The sequence below is a fragment of the Mustelus asterias genome, chromosome 12, assembly GCF_964213995.1.
Source record: "Mustelus asterias chromosome 12, sMusAst1.hap1.1, whole genome shotgun sequence".
Classification (NCBI taxonomy): domain Eukaryota; kingdom Metazoa; phylum Chordata; class Chondrichthyes; order Carcharhiniformes; family Triakidae; genus Mustelus; species Mustelus asterias.
Window position 1 is genome coordinate 30,357,544 of NC_135812.1, and position 16,501 is coordinate 30,374,044.

Below are 16,501 nucleotides of genomic sequence, written 5' to 3' on the forward strand. Positions count from 1 at the left end.
TCGCTCAAGTAAAATCCCGTCCAATATCTTTAACATAACAGTTCACAACGCAGTATACTTTGATTTTGGTGTAACAAAAATTATTCTGATTTGGACAGAGTTCTCTCTCCACAGATGCTGTCGGGCCTGCTGAGATTTTCCAGCATTCTCTCTTTTCATTTCAGATTCCAGCAATATTTTGCTTTTATGCAGCCAACTCTGAAGGTGTAGCAGCCCATTGGAGTTTAGTTATATGTGATCTCACATCAATGAAGCTTCAGGAATGATTTGATGCTCTGGAACACTCTGAAGTGTTGCATATATTTTATTAAATACTGCACCAGCACAAATGAAACACAGCAGGACTATGGTGAGTGCTGGAGAATGTCAGAGACAAAATTATATAAACCTTGCTGATTAGCTATTAGCTAAAGCAAATGATATCATTTTCTTTTTGGAATATCGTCTGGTCTTTTTCAAATCCTTCGCATGCCAACTCCTGCTAATAATCTCTATGGAGCTTTTCAGTGATGCTACCACCAAGCGGGAGCCTGCTTAATTATAGTGAATCATTATGGAACCATCACCTCAATTAAGTCTACTGAGTAAAATTAATTTGGCGCTTTGAAAGATGAGCACGGAAAAAATTAGCAAGCCCATTTTTATTTTGAAACAGAATTGGGTAAAAGCAATCCATTTAAGACATGTTATGCTATCTGCTGTGGTCATAATGTAAAGTCCCACTTCATCTCCTATAGTGTTCAATGCTCTCACCACACTATGGCTGAGCGGCAGAAAGACCTCTGGAGGTCAATGTAAACGTACAAGTATGGGGAGTCAAGTGGCACAAGTGTCTCAATTCCTCTTGACCTTTCACCCTGAGCAGCCATTAGCAAACCTATTATGAATATTGGCGAATTAACAATTTGCTCAATTATATCAGATCACCTGCATTTCGGAATAGGGTCAGAAAAGTTGTGTTCCTTATCACTGAGAAACAATGATGGTCATTTTACCTTCCTGAGGTTGACCTGATGGCAATATTTGTGGTGCCGCATGGGTCAAGTGGTGGCTGATGGGCAGGAATGTCTGGATTAACATGCCAGTCTTTTAATTCTAACCTCAGCAGGTCATAGAGTTATAGAGTTATAGAGGTTTACAGCATGGAAACAGGCCCTTCAGTCCAATTTGTTCATGCTACCCTTTTTTTTAACCGCTAAGCTAGCCCCAATTGCCTGCGTTTGGCCCATATCCCTCTACAGCCATTTTATCCATGTAACTGTCTAAATGCTTTTTAAAAGGCCAAATTGTACCCGCCTCTACTACTATCTCTGGCAGCTCGCTCCAGACACTCACCATCCTCTGTGTGAAAGATTTGTCCCTCTGGACCCTTTTGTATCTCTCACCTTAAACCTATGCCCTCTAGTTTTAGACACCCCTACCTTTGGGAAAATATGTTGACTATCTCGCTGATCTGTGCCCCTCATTATTTTATAGAGGGATAAAACAATGATTTGCATTCATATAGCAGCTTTAACAATCTCAGGACATCACAAAGTTCATTACAACCAATGAGATACTTCTGATATGTAGTCACTGTAATGCAGTAAATGTGGCAGTCAACTTGTACACAGCAAGCTCCCATGAGTAGCAAAGTGCTAACAACCAGATAGAATGATATTGGCCAGCCCACCAGGCATGAACCCCTGCTCTTATTTTTTTCCTTAAAGTTCTGCCTTCACGGAACCATAGAACAGAGAATCCCTACAGTGCAGAAGGAGGGCTTTCAGGCCATCAAGTCTGCACCGACTCTCCGAAATAGCATCTTACCCAGACCCACCACCCCTCCTGTCCCTGTAACCCCATAATCCCACAGATATACCATGGCTAACCCACCAACCCTACCCATCATTGGACACTAAGGAGCAATTTAGCATGGCCAATCCACCTAACCTGAACAGCTTTGGATTGTGGGTGGAAACTGGAACACCCAGAGGAAACCTACGCAGACACGGGGAGAACGTGCAAACTTCCCAAGTCGGGAATTAAACCCATGTCCCTGGTGCTATGAGGCAGGAATGCTAACCACTGGGCCACCATGTCACCTTCTTTGAAATAGTATAATGGAATCTTTTACATCTGCCTTAAAGGGCAGAGGGGGCCTCGGTTTGGTGTCTCATTTGAGTGACAGCTTCTTCGACAGTGCATTACTGCATTGGACTGTCAGCCTTAATCTTTGTGCAGAAGTCTTGGCACTGAGTCCACAACCTTCCGATTCAGACGCAAGAGTGTGGCCAGAGTGACAAATGTCATGATCCAATGATGTAATTGCTGCAAAAATTAGTTTGAGCCTCGACACAAGAGAAGAACTGCTGCCCAGCAACAGGGACACAGAGCGGGGGAAATGCCAAATAGCCAGAAGAGGTGAGGATAAATGCCGGAATTCTCCCTCGTATCAAGCTGTTTGTGGGTCGGGAAGAACAGAAGTGTTTACCCAAACCCCACAAGGAAATCTACAGCCTTCCTGCTTCCTCATTACAAGGTTTCCACCTCCCCGTCGCGGCATGGATCCTTTTTCTGATCTTCTTCCAATCACAACTGGAGCTGCCCCCTTTCCCCACCCCACTGACTGTCGGGGAAAAGTTCCCAAGCATTTCTGATCACCTCCCGCCCTGTTGCTGAGTTTCTCAGGTTGACATTCTAGCTGGTTGTCAGACAGGGGCTTGCACAGAAATATTCAGGATCAGTCTATTCTAGAAAGTGATAACTAAACTCCCGGTGATATTGCCACCTTGTGCAAGACTTGTTTTTCCCTGGTATAGACTGGAAATCGCTGAGGGCAGGGACTCTGGATGGTGAGGCATTTGTAAAATGTGTACAGGAGGGTTCGTTGGAACAATATGTGGACAGCCCAACTAGAGAGGGGGCTATACTGGACCTGGTGCTGGGGAATGAGCCCGGTCAGGTCTTCAAAGTTTTGGTCGGGGAACATGTGGCAAATAGTGACCACAATTCTGTTAGCTTTAGGATAGTGATGGAAAAGGATGAGTGGTGTCCCAAGGGTAAGGTGTTGGATTGGGGGAAGGCTAACTTTATTGGGATCAGGCAGAAATTGGCAGCTCTTGATTGGGAGAGGCTGTTTGAGGGTAAATCCACATCTGGTATGTGGCAGTCTTTTAAGGAACGGTTGTTAGGGCTACAGGACAAGCATGTGCCTGTAAAAAAGAAGGATAGGAAGGGTAGGATTAGAGAACCGTGGATAACCAGGGAAATTGAGGGACTGGTCAAAAGGAAAAGAGAGGCGTATGTTCGGTCCAAGCAGCTAAAAACGGAGGGAGCTCTGGAGGAGTATAATGAAAGTAGGAAAATACTCAAACGGGGAATTAGAAGAGCAAAAAGGGGTCACGAAATGTTCTTGGCAGACAGGATTAAGGAGAATCCCAAGGCATTTTATTCATACGTTAGGAACAAAAGGGTTGTAAGGGAAAAAATCGGACCTCTCAGGGACAAAAGTGGGGACTTATGCTTGGAGCCCAAAGAGGTAGGGGAGATCCTAAATGAATACTTTGCGTCGGTATTCACTAAGGAGAGGGATGTGTTGACTGGGAGTGTCTCGGAGGGGAGTGTTGAACCGTTGGAGAAAATCTCCATTACAAAGGAGGAAGTGTTAGGTTTGTTAGAGAATATAAAGACTGACAAATCCCCAGGGCCTGATGGAATCTATCCAAGGCTGCTCAGGGAGACGAGAGGTGAAATAGTTGGGCCTCTGACGCAAATCTTTGTCTCGTCACTGGACACAGGTGAGGTCCCAGAGGATTGGAGGATAGCCAATGTGGTCCCGTTATTTAAGAAGGGTAGGAAGGATAACCCGGGTAATTATAGGCCGGTGAGCTTGACGTCCGTGGTGGGGAAGTTGTTGGAGAAGATTCTTAAAGATAGGATGTATGCGCATTTAGAAAGGAATAAACTCATTAACGATAGTCAACATGGTTTTGTGAGAGGGAGGTCATGCCTCACGAACCTGGTGGTGTTTTTTGAAGAAGTGACCAGAATGGTTGACGAAGGAAGGGCCGTGGATGTTGTCTATATGGACTTTAGTAAAGCATTTGACAAAGTCCCTCATGGTAGGCTAGTGAAAAAGGTTGGATCCCATGGGATAAAGGGGGAGGTGGCTAGATGGGTGGAGAACTGGCTTGGTCACAGAAGACAGAGGGTGGTAGTGGAAGGGTCTTTTTCCGGCTGGAGGCCTGTGACTAGTGGTGTACCGCAGGGCTCTGTATTGGGACCTCTGCTGTTTGTGATTTATATAAATGATCTGGAAGAAGGAGTAACTGGGGTGATCAGTAAGTTTGCGGACGACACAAAACTGGCAGGACTTGCAGATAGTGAGGAACATTGTCAGAGGCTACAGAAGGATATAGATAGGCTGGAAATTTGGGCAAGGAAATGGCAGATGGAGTTCAATCCTGATAAATGCGAAGTGATGCATTTTGGTGGGAATAATGTAGGGAGGAGCTACACGATAAATGGAAGAACCATAAAGGGTGTAGAGACGCAGAGGGACCTGGGTGTGCAAGTCCACAGATCTTTGAAGGTGACGTCACAGGTGGAGAAGGTGGTGAAGAAGGCATATGGCATGCTTGCCTTTATAGGACGGGGCATAGAGTATAAAAGTTGGGGTCTGATGTTGCAGATGTATAGAACGTTGGTTCGGCCGCATTTGGAATACTGCGTCCAGTTCTGGTCGCCACACTACCAGAAGGACGTGGAGGCTTTGGAGAGAGTACAGAGGAGGTTTACCAGGATGTTGCCTGGTATGGAGGGGCTTGGTTATGAGGAGAGATTGGGGAAACTGGGGTTGTTCTCCTTGGAAAGACGGAGGATGAGGGGAGACTTAATAGAGGTGTATAAAATTATGAAAGGCATAGATAGGGTGAACGGTGGGAAGCTTTTCCCCGGGTCGGTGGTGACGTTCACGAGGGGTCATAGGTTCAAGGTGAAGGGGGGGAGGTTTAACACAGATATCAGAAGGACATATTTCACACAGAGGGTCGTGGGGGCCTGGAATGTGTTGCCGGGCAAGGTGGTGGAGGCGGACACACTGGGAACGTTTAAGACTTATCTAGACAGTTATATGAACGGAGTGGGAATGGAGGGATACAAAAGAGTGGTCTAGTTTGGACCAGGGAGCGGCGCGGGCTAATTGTTCCTGGTTTCTCGTTTCAAGGCTTCATTCTACGATCATCTTGCTGGTGCCAGTACAGAGTGAGACTGCGGATAGTTGGGAACCTGTCTCGGGGGCAGGGAATTCATATGGTGTTCGTGGAAGTGGAAATGACTAGGGTTGGGAAGCATTTTCCGATCGGGGCCATTGTGATCTCCTGGACTCGTTTCGATCGCCTCAGGGGGTCGGAGAGGAATTTCCCAGATTTTTTTTTCCCCATATTGGCCCTGGGGTTTTTCACTCTGGGTTTTCGCCTCTCCCTGGAGATCACATGGTCTGGAATGGGGGGGTGGGGGTAAGTTAATAGGTTGTAATGAACAAAGCATCGTAGCTGTGAGGGACAGCTCGGTGGATAGGATATTGGTATGTAGATAGGCTGGAAAATTGGGCGGGGATCCTGGATTCAGGATTCAACCCTGGACCAGGGAGCGGCGCGGGCTTGGAGGGCCGAAGGGCCTGTTCCTGTGCTGTATTGTTCTTTGTTCTTTGTTCTTTGTTTATTTATTAGTGTCACAAGTAGGCTTACTTTAACACTGCAATGAAACTACTGTGAAAATCCACTAGTCGCCACTCTCCAGCGCCTGTTCGGGTACAATGAGGGCGAATTTAGCATAGCCAATCCATCTAATCAGCACACCTCGTGGACTGTGGGAGGAAACCAGAGCACCCGGAGGAAACCCACGCAGACACGGGGAGAATGTGCAAACTCCACACAGGCAGTGACCCAAGCCAAGAATCGAACCCAGGTCCCTGGCGCTGTGAGGCAGCAGTGTTACCATGCTGCCTGTTCTGGACGACTGCTCACCTCGAGTTTTTAAATTGTTAATTTTAATACTTGCAAGCAGGGGGAAGAATCTTTAAAGGTTTGCTTGAAGTTCAGTGATAATTTCTCATTTTATGTCAAAGAGGCCGCACTCAAACAGGTCCTGGTAATAACGATAATTTTTGTTTTGCGCAACATTTCATAAAAGAACCATTAAAAGAATAAATGTTTCAAATTAGAATGAGAAAGGAAAAAAGGAATAAATTAAATCGTTCTGAAAATCCAGAGCATGAGAACTTCTTTGAAAAGGAAATATAATCAAAATCTGATACGGTATATTGGCTTAATATCATAATTTACTTTGCTCCACAAATGTAAAACAGGGCTTTTTTTATTGTTCATTTGGTACAATGGAGGAAAGAACAACAAATTGATTTAAAACACTGTCATCTTGCCCCAAGGATGTGATTTTACAAGCCATCCAGATTTGTCAAACTTGTCAGTAGACTGTAAAGGATACTCCAGGGAGAATATCAAATTTGATCATTTATTTTATTCAGCTCTCCAAAGCGGGAGGATCGCTGCTTCTCGCTGCTCTGAGTTAAAAGCAGGGATCATCCCTTCCCTCAAACCTATCACGGGCCTTCTTTTTCTCCCTTCCTCTCCTCTTCTCCATCCCCTGCCTCTTAAAACTGTTACATCTCAAACTTCTTCCAGATCTGTTGGAAGGTCACCAATCTGAAACATTAATTGTTTTGTTCTCTCCACGGCTGCTGCCAGGCCTGCTGAGAACGTTCTTCTTTGGTTTCCAATTTCCAGCGTCTGCGGCATTTTGTTGCCATGTGTTCCGCATTTTCTCAGAATCATGCACTCCCCTCATTTTCATCACATTTGATTATACTTACCTAGAGCTCCCAGTTATTTTCCCATGAGTGTAAGTTAGGGAATACAGTCTCAGTTGAAATATTCAAAAGGGAAAAAGGTCAGATTACTGCTCACAAGTGGTGTGGGCCTTTGAAGAAAAGAAGGTGAAATGGTGTGAATGGATCGCAAGCACTACTTTTTAAAAATTCATTGATGGTATGTGGGCGTCGCTGGCTAGACCAGCATTTATTGCCCATTCCTAATTGCCCTTCAGAAGGTGGAGGTGAGCTGCCTTCTTAAACTGCTGCAGTCAATGCAGTGTAGGTACATCCACAGCACAGTTAGAGAAGGGGTTCCAGGATTTTGACCCAATGACAGTGAAGGAACGGGGATATGTTTCCAGAGCATGGTGCGTGGCTTGGAGAGGAAATTCCAGGGGATGGCGTTCCCTTGTCTCTGCTGACCTTGTCCTTCTAGATGGAAGCAGTCATAGATTTGGAAGGAGCTGCCTAAGGAGCTTTGGTGAATTCCTGCAATGCAGCTTGTAGATGGTACAAGCTGCTGCCACTGTGCATTGGTGATGGAAGGAGTGAATTTGTGGAAGGGGTGCCAATCAAGCAGGTTGCTTTGTTCTAGATGGTATTAAGCTTCTTGAGTGTTGCTGGAGCTGCACTCACCCAGGCAGGGAGAGATTATTCCATTACACTCCTGACTTGTGCCTTGTAGATGGTGAACAGGCTTTGGGTTATTTAAGACCATAAGACCATAAGATAAAGGAGTAGAATTAGGCCACTCGGCCCATCGAGTCTGCTTCGCCATTCAATCACAGCTGATATTTTTCTCATCCCCATTCTCCTGCCTTTTCCCTGTAACCCCTGATCCCCTTATTAATCAAGATCCTATCTATCTTTGACTTAAAGACACTCAATGACTTGACCTCCACAGCCTTCTGCGGCAAAGTGTTCCACAGATTCACCACTGTCTGGCTGAAGAAATTCCTCTTCATCTCTGTTTTAAAGGATTGTCCCTTTAGCCTGAGGTTGTGCCCTCTGGTTCTAGTTTTTCCTACCAATGGAAACATCTTTCCATGTCCACTCTATCCAGACCTCGCAGTATCCTGTAAGTTTCAATAAGATCCCCCCTCATCCTTCTAAACTCTAACGAGTACAGACCCAGAGTCCTCAACCGTTCCTCATACGACAAGCTCTTCATTCCAAGGATCATTCTTGTGAACCTCCTCTGGACCCTTTCCAAGGCCAGCATGTCCTTCTTTAGATATGGGGCCCAAAACTGCTCACAATACTCCAAATGGGGTCTAACCAGAGCCTTATACAGCCTCAGAAGTGCATCCCTGCTCTTGTATTCTAGCCCTCGACATGAATGCTAATTTGCATTTGCCTTCCTAACTGACGACTGAACCTGCATATTAACCTTAAGAGAATCTGGAACAATGACTCCCAAGTTCCTTTGTGTTTCTGACTTCCGAAGCATTTTCCCATTTAGAAAATAATCTATGCCTCCATTCCTCCTTCCAAAATGCATAACCTCACACTTTTCCACATTGTATTCCATCTGCAACTTCTTTGCCCACTCTCCTAACCTGTCCAAGTCCTTCTGCAGTCCCCCTGCTTCCTCAATACTACCCGTCCCTCTGCATATCTTGGTATCATCTGCAAACTTAGCAACAGCGCCTTCCCTTCTTTCCTCCAAATCATTGATGTATATTGTGAAACGTTGTGGTCCCAGCACTGACCCCTGAGGCACATCACTAGTCATCGGCTACCATCCTGAAAAAGACCCCTTCATTCCCCCTCTCTGCCTTTTGCCAGTCAACAAATCCATGCCAGGATTTTACCCTTAACACCATGGGCACTTAACTTATTTAAGTCTCCTATGCGGCACTTTGTCAAAGGCTTTCTGGAAATCTAAATAAATCACGTTCACTGGTTCTCCTTTATCTAACTTCCTTGTTAGCTACTCAAAGAACTCAAACAAATTTGTCAGACATGACCTCACCTTGACAAAGCTGTGCTGACTCAGTCCTACTTTATCATGCATTTCCAAGTACTCTGAGATCTCATCTTTAATAATGGATTCCTACCCTCTGACCGCCTCTAGCCCCTAGGCTCTAGTTGCAGGATTCCTAGCCTCTGACCCGTTGTTGTATTTATATGGTTAGTCCAGTTGAGTTTCTGGTCCATGGTGACCCGCAGGATGTTGCTGGTGGGGGTTCAGTGATGGTACTGCCATTAAATGTCAAGGGGTGATGGGTAGATTCTCTGCAGATTCTCTACTATCAGAAAAGTCTGTGCAGGCTGCAGTCTTTTCTGCAGAGAAAGGAAAGACTGAGATGACCTGACAGAGGTCTTTAAAATTATAAAAGGTATGATAGGATAAACATAAAGAAGATATTTCCACTTGATTTGCAAACCAAAACCAGGGTCCATAAATATATGATAGTCTCCAATTAGTAATTCAGAAGCAACTTCTTGACACTGTGGAATTGACTGCTAGATAGAGCAGTTGAAGTGAACAGTATAAATGCGTGAGGTAGAAAGAAATAGAAATATATGATAGGATTCAATGAAGCATCATAGAATCCCTAAACTGTAGAAAGAGCCCATTCGGCCCATCGAGTCTGCACTGACAGCAATCCCATCCAGGCCCTCTCCCCGAATCCACATATTTACCCTGCTCATCCCTCTGACACTAAGGGGTAATTAAGCATGGCCAATCCACCTAACACACTCATTTTTGGTCTGTGGGAGGAAACCAGAGCACCCAGAGGAAACCCATGCAGACACGGGGAGAATGTGCAAACTCCACACAAACAGTCGCCCGAGGCTGGAATTGAACCTGGGTCCCTGGCGCTGTGAAAAGGAGTGCGAACCACCATGCCACCATGCCGCCCTAAGTAAGATGGGAGGCTTATGATGAGCATTAAAGTCAGCATAGACTTGGAGGGTCATATAGCTCCTTTGTGTACAGTAACTCTAGTAAGTCCTATGTAATGAATATCCCAATATAAGGCCTGTTTATTGTGATAAACTGCAAGTGTTGCATTTGACTATTATGTACGGGATCCAGACACTGGTAACAAAATGAGAAGACTGAGATCCTTGTTTATCATGACGAAAAATTCTGTATTCATGCACTTCTGAACCTTGATGCCCTTTTGTTTCGGCACTCCTAAAAAGGCAAGTACCTGAGAAACACGCATACACTGCTCATGAACAGTGATTCTCTACATTGGAAAAACTTTCACCAAAAATTACTCTGATTAGAATGTATTATATAAAGTACAGATAATAGGGGAAGCAATTTGCGTCTGGAAGCTATACAACATTTGCTATCATTTATAATGTCATGAGCTTGGTCAGATGTGCATAGAGAAAATAAAGGCCGTCTGGACCTGTTCTGCACAACAGCAATGCAATCAATTCTGATGAGTGAACGAACAGCTCAAGCAAAGCTCCAGCTGTTTATAATTATTAGAACCCAGTGATGCATCACAGTCGGCCACACCAAGATTTTTAGCTTAAATAAATACTGTAAACACTTTCTAAAGCATAAAACCTTCAGTTAATCAAAGGCAAAGCCACGGTGTAAGCAACATATTCATTTCAAAAGGTTAGCATCTCTTTATTCTACTTTTTTCCAAAGTGCAACCCAGCCAATCTGACCTGATTGCTATCTAAGCTGCTTTGTTCAAGTCAAGAAAGAGTAGGGTTTTTTTCTATATGGAGATACAGAGAGTGTGATCCAAATTGTGGATATCATTATCCCTGCTTATAAATATTGGTCATGATGTGGAGATGACTGATGTGGAGATGCCTGGTGTTCAACAACCTGGTGTTGTTAAAACTCTTACTGTATAAATATTGATTCAGACATGCAATTATGGTGGGGAATTTTACCAAAAAATGACAGTGTTGGTTCCGGTGAGAAAAGCATTGTGTCTTTCTCCAGATTTTACCACACTCAGTCACAACAAAAGCGGCTGGGCATGTTTCACACCATCATGTAGGGGGGCCTGAAAACACCGGCAAAGTCTGGTTGCACTGAGATCGGGGTGCCATGTTTAAAGAGCACCCAATCAAAGCAAACTGTACCCTGCCACGCAATCCTACCATGGAAACCTCAGGAGAATCCCCATACCCACACCCCCTGCCGACCAATCGGGACAGGCATTCACCCTCCCCCCCACCCCATTGGAGTGGCATTTATCCCCAACACACTCTCCCCCATATTGGAGCAACATTCATCCCCAATGCCACCCCCTCCCCCCATCCACTGAACAGAGCCGGCATGAACTCACATCGACGAGGTTTAAAAATGCAGCGGAAGCTCAATAGCTGGCGGCAGGGGAGGGGTCTTTAATAATTTGTAAATGTAGTATGGACGGCACAGTGACACAGTATGGGTGTCACGGTGGCACAATGGTTAGCACTGCTGCCCCACAGTACCAGGGACCCAGGTTCGATTCCCAGGTTGGGTCACTGTCTGCGCAGAATCTGCAAGTTCTCCCCGTGCCGGCGTGGGTTTTCTCCGGGTGCTCCGGTTTTCTCCCACAGTCCGAAAGACATGCTGGTTAGGTGCATTGGCCATGCTAAATTCTCCCTCAGTGTACATGAACAGGTGTCAGAGTGTGGCGACTAGGGGATTTTCACAGTAACTTCATTGCAGTGTTAATGTAAGCCTACTTGTGAGACTAATAAATAAACTTTAAACTTTTAGTGTTGTGTATGTAACTCGGGTCCACACCCATTGTGGGCATGAACCTGATGATGTCACCACCAAGGGGTAGGGAAAATCGCAAGTTGTGATCTTGCTGGCGATATTTGAAAATTGCGGATTTCGCTGGATATTGAGCCCCCCCCAGCTTTCCTGCGGATGGCAAACTGCCCGACATTGCAGTTTCACCAACTTTAAAAAGCTTTGTACCCCACAGGCTTCTGAAGTAATCATATTCTTTAATGAAGATTCAAGCGTTATAGGCAAATTTATGAAGTTTTCCACATATTTTCACGCTACCGTTGCCAACTGTGCTTTTATAAGAACATAAAAATCTTAGATAAAGTCACTGAAATAGGCCATTTGGGACCTCAAGCCTACTTTGTCATTCAATAAAAGCACAGCTGAATTTCTACAGCCAGCGCATCTTCACATAGTGGGCAGGATTTTCTGTGCCCCCATCGCGCATTTTGTGGAGGTGCATGTGGCCCGACATTGGCCAGCAGTGGGATCTCCTGCTCCTGCCATTATCACAGGAAGAGTTTTAACAACGCCAGGTTGAAGTCCAACAGGTTTATTTGGTAGCAAATGCCATTAGCTTTCGGAGCGTTGCCCCTTCGTCAGATGGAGTGGAAATCTGCTCTCAAACAGGGCACACAGAGACACAAAATCAAGTTACAGAATACTGATTAGAATGCGAATTTCTACCACAACCAGGTCTTAAAGATACAGACAATGTGAGTGGAGGGAGCATTAAGCACAGGTTAAAGAGATGTGTATTGTCTCCAGACAGGACAGCCAGTGAGATTCTGCAAGTCCAAGTTCCGCACACATGAGGACGGCCTAAACCGGGATCTTGGGTTTATATCACACTATCAGTAACCCCCACAGCTTGCCTCCTGGACTTGCAGAATCTCACTGGCTGTCCTGTCTGGAGACAATACACATCTCTTTAGCCTGTGCTTAATGCTCCCTCCACTCACATTGTCTGTATCTTTAAGACCTGGTTAGCTGTAGAGATTCGCATTCGAATCAGTATTCTGTAATTTGATTTTGTGTCTCTGTATGCCCTGTTTGAGAGCAGATATCCACTCCCTCTGATGGAGGAGCAGCGCTCCAAAAGTTAATGGCATTTGCTACCAAATAAACCTGTTGGACTTTAGCCTGGTGTTGTTAAAACTCTTACTGTGTTTATCCAATCCAACGCCGGCATCTCCACATCCTGCCATTATCAACAGGGTTTCGCGTTGAATGCGCCCCCCACCTCACTCCCCCCGCCCCACCTCTGGCCCGCCCCACCTCTGGCCCCCCCCACCCCCCCACCCCCCGACCCCCCGCTTCGCCAGGAAACCCGCAGCGGGGATGCGTCCTCGGCAACACCGGAAGATCCCACCAGCAAGAACGGCCAGAAAATTCCAGGTGCTATCTCAAAACACATTAATTCCCTTCGTGTCCCAAAACCTATCAACATCAGTCTTAAATATACTCAATGACTGTACATTCACTGCTCCCTGAGATAGAGAATTCCAATGATTTGCAACTCATTGAATGAAAGGATTTTTCCTCATCGCCGTCCTCAATGTCGGACCCCTTATTCTGAGACTGTAGCCCTCTGTGTAATGTTCCACAGTCAAGGAAAACATTCTCCTGGCACCTACCTTGTCAAACCCATTAAGAATGTTCTGGCTGCAAAATTGGAGTCCCTAGTACTCCTGGTACTGGTGCTTCAGAAGCCCCAAAGGTATAAAATGATGTGAGCTACACAAGAAGAAAATAATAAAATGCAACACACATATGCACAGTTTAGAAATGAGAAGTGAGTTCAAATTTAAAAATGAAAAAAAAACAGTCTTTGGCTTGTCTTTGAGAAATAGATGGTGAAAGGTTGCGTCCATTAAGTTGACTATTCCGGTAACCCTTGCTTTAGCAGTTGATTTGGAGATTTATTGTTAGTTTTTGAAAGTTTATTTAATTTGTCAGAAGTAGGCTCACATTAACACTGCAATGAAATTATGGTGAAAATCCCCTAGTCACCACACTCCAGTGCCTGTTCGGGTACACTGAGGGAGAATTTAGCATGGCCATTGAACCTAACCAGCACATCTTTCAGAATGTGGGAGCACCCAGAGGAAACCCATGCAGACATGGAGGGAACACGTAGACTCCACACAGACAGTGACCCAAGCCAGGAATCGAACCCAGGTCCCTGGTGCTGTGAGTGCTAACCATTGTGCCCCCAAGAGGTCACATGGTGACGGAGATATAGGGAGAAAGAGAAGACAGTGAACTCGAGAGAGAGAGCAAGATGAGTTGTGATTAACATGCCCTCAATTCTCCCTTTGTTGTGCAACCTTTCTGTTGCACAGAGCCATTCCGATAAGCTTGCTGTGTGCCTGCTCTCGCACATGTTAAATGGAATGTCAGTTGTGTGTGACCTGTACATTTCACTGCAAAGTAGGGTTGCCAACTGCGGATAAATGTAGCCCTGAAGGTTTCGTCACACGGCTTGTCCACCACAGCCCAGTCGTTATTCAGCCAACGTACCTAAAGCTTACTTAGAATCATAGAATCCCTACAGAGCAGAAGGAGGCCATTCAGCCCATCAAGCCTGCACCAACAACAATCGCACCCTGGCCCTATCCCGTAACCCCACCTATTTACCCTACTAGTCCCCCTGACACTAAGGGGAAATTTAGCGTGGCCAATCCACCTAACCTGCACATCTTTGGAGTGTGCGAAGAAACCAGAGCACCCGGAGGAAACCCATGCAGACACGGGGAGAACATGCAGGCTCCACACAGGCAGTCACCCGAAATTGAACCTGGGTCCCTGGCACTGTGAGGCAACAGTGCTAATCACTGTGTCGCCATGCCACCCCAATCACATAGCCCAGTCAAAGTGCCAGCAGCCCTTTGGGAACCACTGATACATCCCTTGACCCTGTGAAACTGTGCGCTCCTGGTGTAGCATGAACAGTATGATGTGAGCAATATTTAAATATTGAGATTAGCTGACTGGAATCATGTTATCAAAATCTACAGAGACTTTTTCTTTCAAAACAGTTGACAACCGTGTTAAAATTGTATGATGTCGCTGTAGCACCATCAGGCGTGATGTCCCTGTGACATGACAGTGGTACACTTGTCACAGTTGGAAACCCAGCTGAAGTCCTCACACTGGAGTGAAGGAGGCAAGAGTTCTTGCATTTGAATTAAGGAACTCTGGCAAGAGAAGCACCAGTTTGAAAAGCCAATAACATTCAGCATTATCACAATTGCCAACTCTTGTTAAAGGGGAAAAACATTGGCAAACGTTTTTTTCCATTTGTTTGCAAACACGCAATCTAATAATGAACCACGTCAAAATTGATCATCACATAATGTCACAAAATAGCACACAGCTCTTCTGGCTCCTGAGCTAAAAACATTTGTCATTAAGTCAGAAGCCCCCTTTAATGTGGGAAAACATCTCATTTTCATTCTGCCCTTTAGGATTTACGAGAAGCAAGGAGCAGTGTAATTTATTTTTCCTCATGTGCTCTGCGGAGTTTAATGTCTGCGCTGCTGAGATGGTGCAGAAACCATTCAACCGCTTCAAAGAAAACTTTTAAAAGGTTCCTCACACAGAGAGTAAAAAAAAAGAAGTTACAACATGGTGGTTCAAATTCACCTCTATCTTTTCAGCATTGGAAGTTTAAACAAACCTCGACTGCATGTTTCCATTCTTGCATTAGGAGGTTATAATCCAAATTTTCATTTTAATATCGCAAGTTAGCCAAACAAAATAGCAGGAAGTCATACTTTGACAACATCCTTGAACATTTCAAATGAAAGAAAAATATCCCTGCCATGTTTACATTTATTTTTGTCCCCCTTGTCTCTCATAGAGTCATAGAGTCATAGAGGTTTACAGCACGGAAACAGGCCCTTCGGCCCAACTTGTCCATGCCCCCTTTTTTAAAAAAACCCCTGAGCTAATACCAATTGCCCGCATTTGGCCCATATCCCTCTATACTCATTGTACCCATGTAACTATCTAAATGCTTTTTAAAAGATAAAATTGTACCCTCCTCTACTGCTACCTCTGGCAGCTTGTTCCAGACACCCCCCACCTTTTGTGTGAAAAAATTGCCCCTCTGGACACTTTTGCATCTCTCCCCTCTCACCTTAAACCTATGCCCTCTAGTTTTAGACTCCCCTACCTTTGGGAAAAGATATTGACTATCTACCTTGTCTATGCTCCTCATTATTTTATAGGCCTCTATAATGTCACCCCCTCAGCCTCCTACGCTCCAGAGAAAAAAGTCCCAGTCTATTCAGCCTCTCCTTATAACTCACTCTCTCTTTGAAGCTTGCCATTTTCTAATGAGATTAGTCAAACTAATTGCTTCCAGACCCCTGACAATGTTACACATCAGCCTCTTTCTAAGATTGGGCAAACTTGACCAACCTTTCCATTTTACTCATCCTTCCCCCTTTCTCCTGCAGGCAGCCTGACTGAGACCAGGAAGTGCCTCACGTGCTTTTGGCACAGATATATAAAAGACTGATGTCACGATTTTCTGAGAACAGCCAAGAAGGGTATCTGGAAAACTGTGAGGAAGAAGCAGGAAGATAACAGAGTGGATAAACAGGTGGCAGACGCAGCTCAACACAGAGAAAGGTGAAATAGAAAAAATACTGGGGAAAAGAATAGGAAAAGGAAGTGTCGCCTCTCCCTGGAGATCACATGGTCTGGAATGGGGGGGTGGGGGTGAGTTGATAGGTTGTGATGAACAAAGCATCGTAGCTGTGAGGGACAGCTCGGTGGATAGGATATTAGGATGTAGATAGGCTGGAAAATTGGGCGGGGATCCTGGATTCAGGATTCAATCCTGGACCGGGGAGCGGCGCGGGCTTGAGGGCCGAAGGGCCTGTTCCTGTGCTGTATTGTTCTTT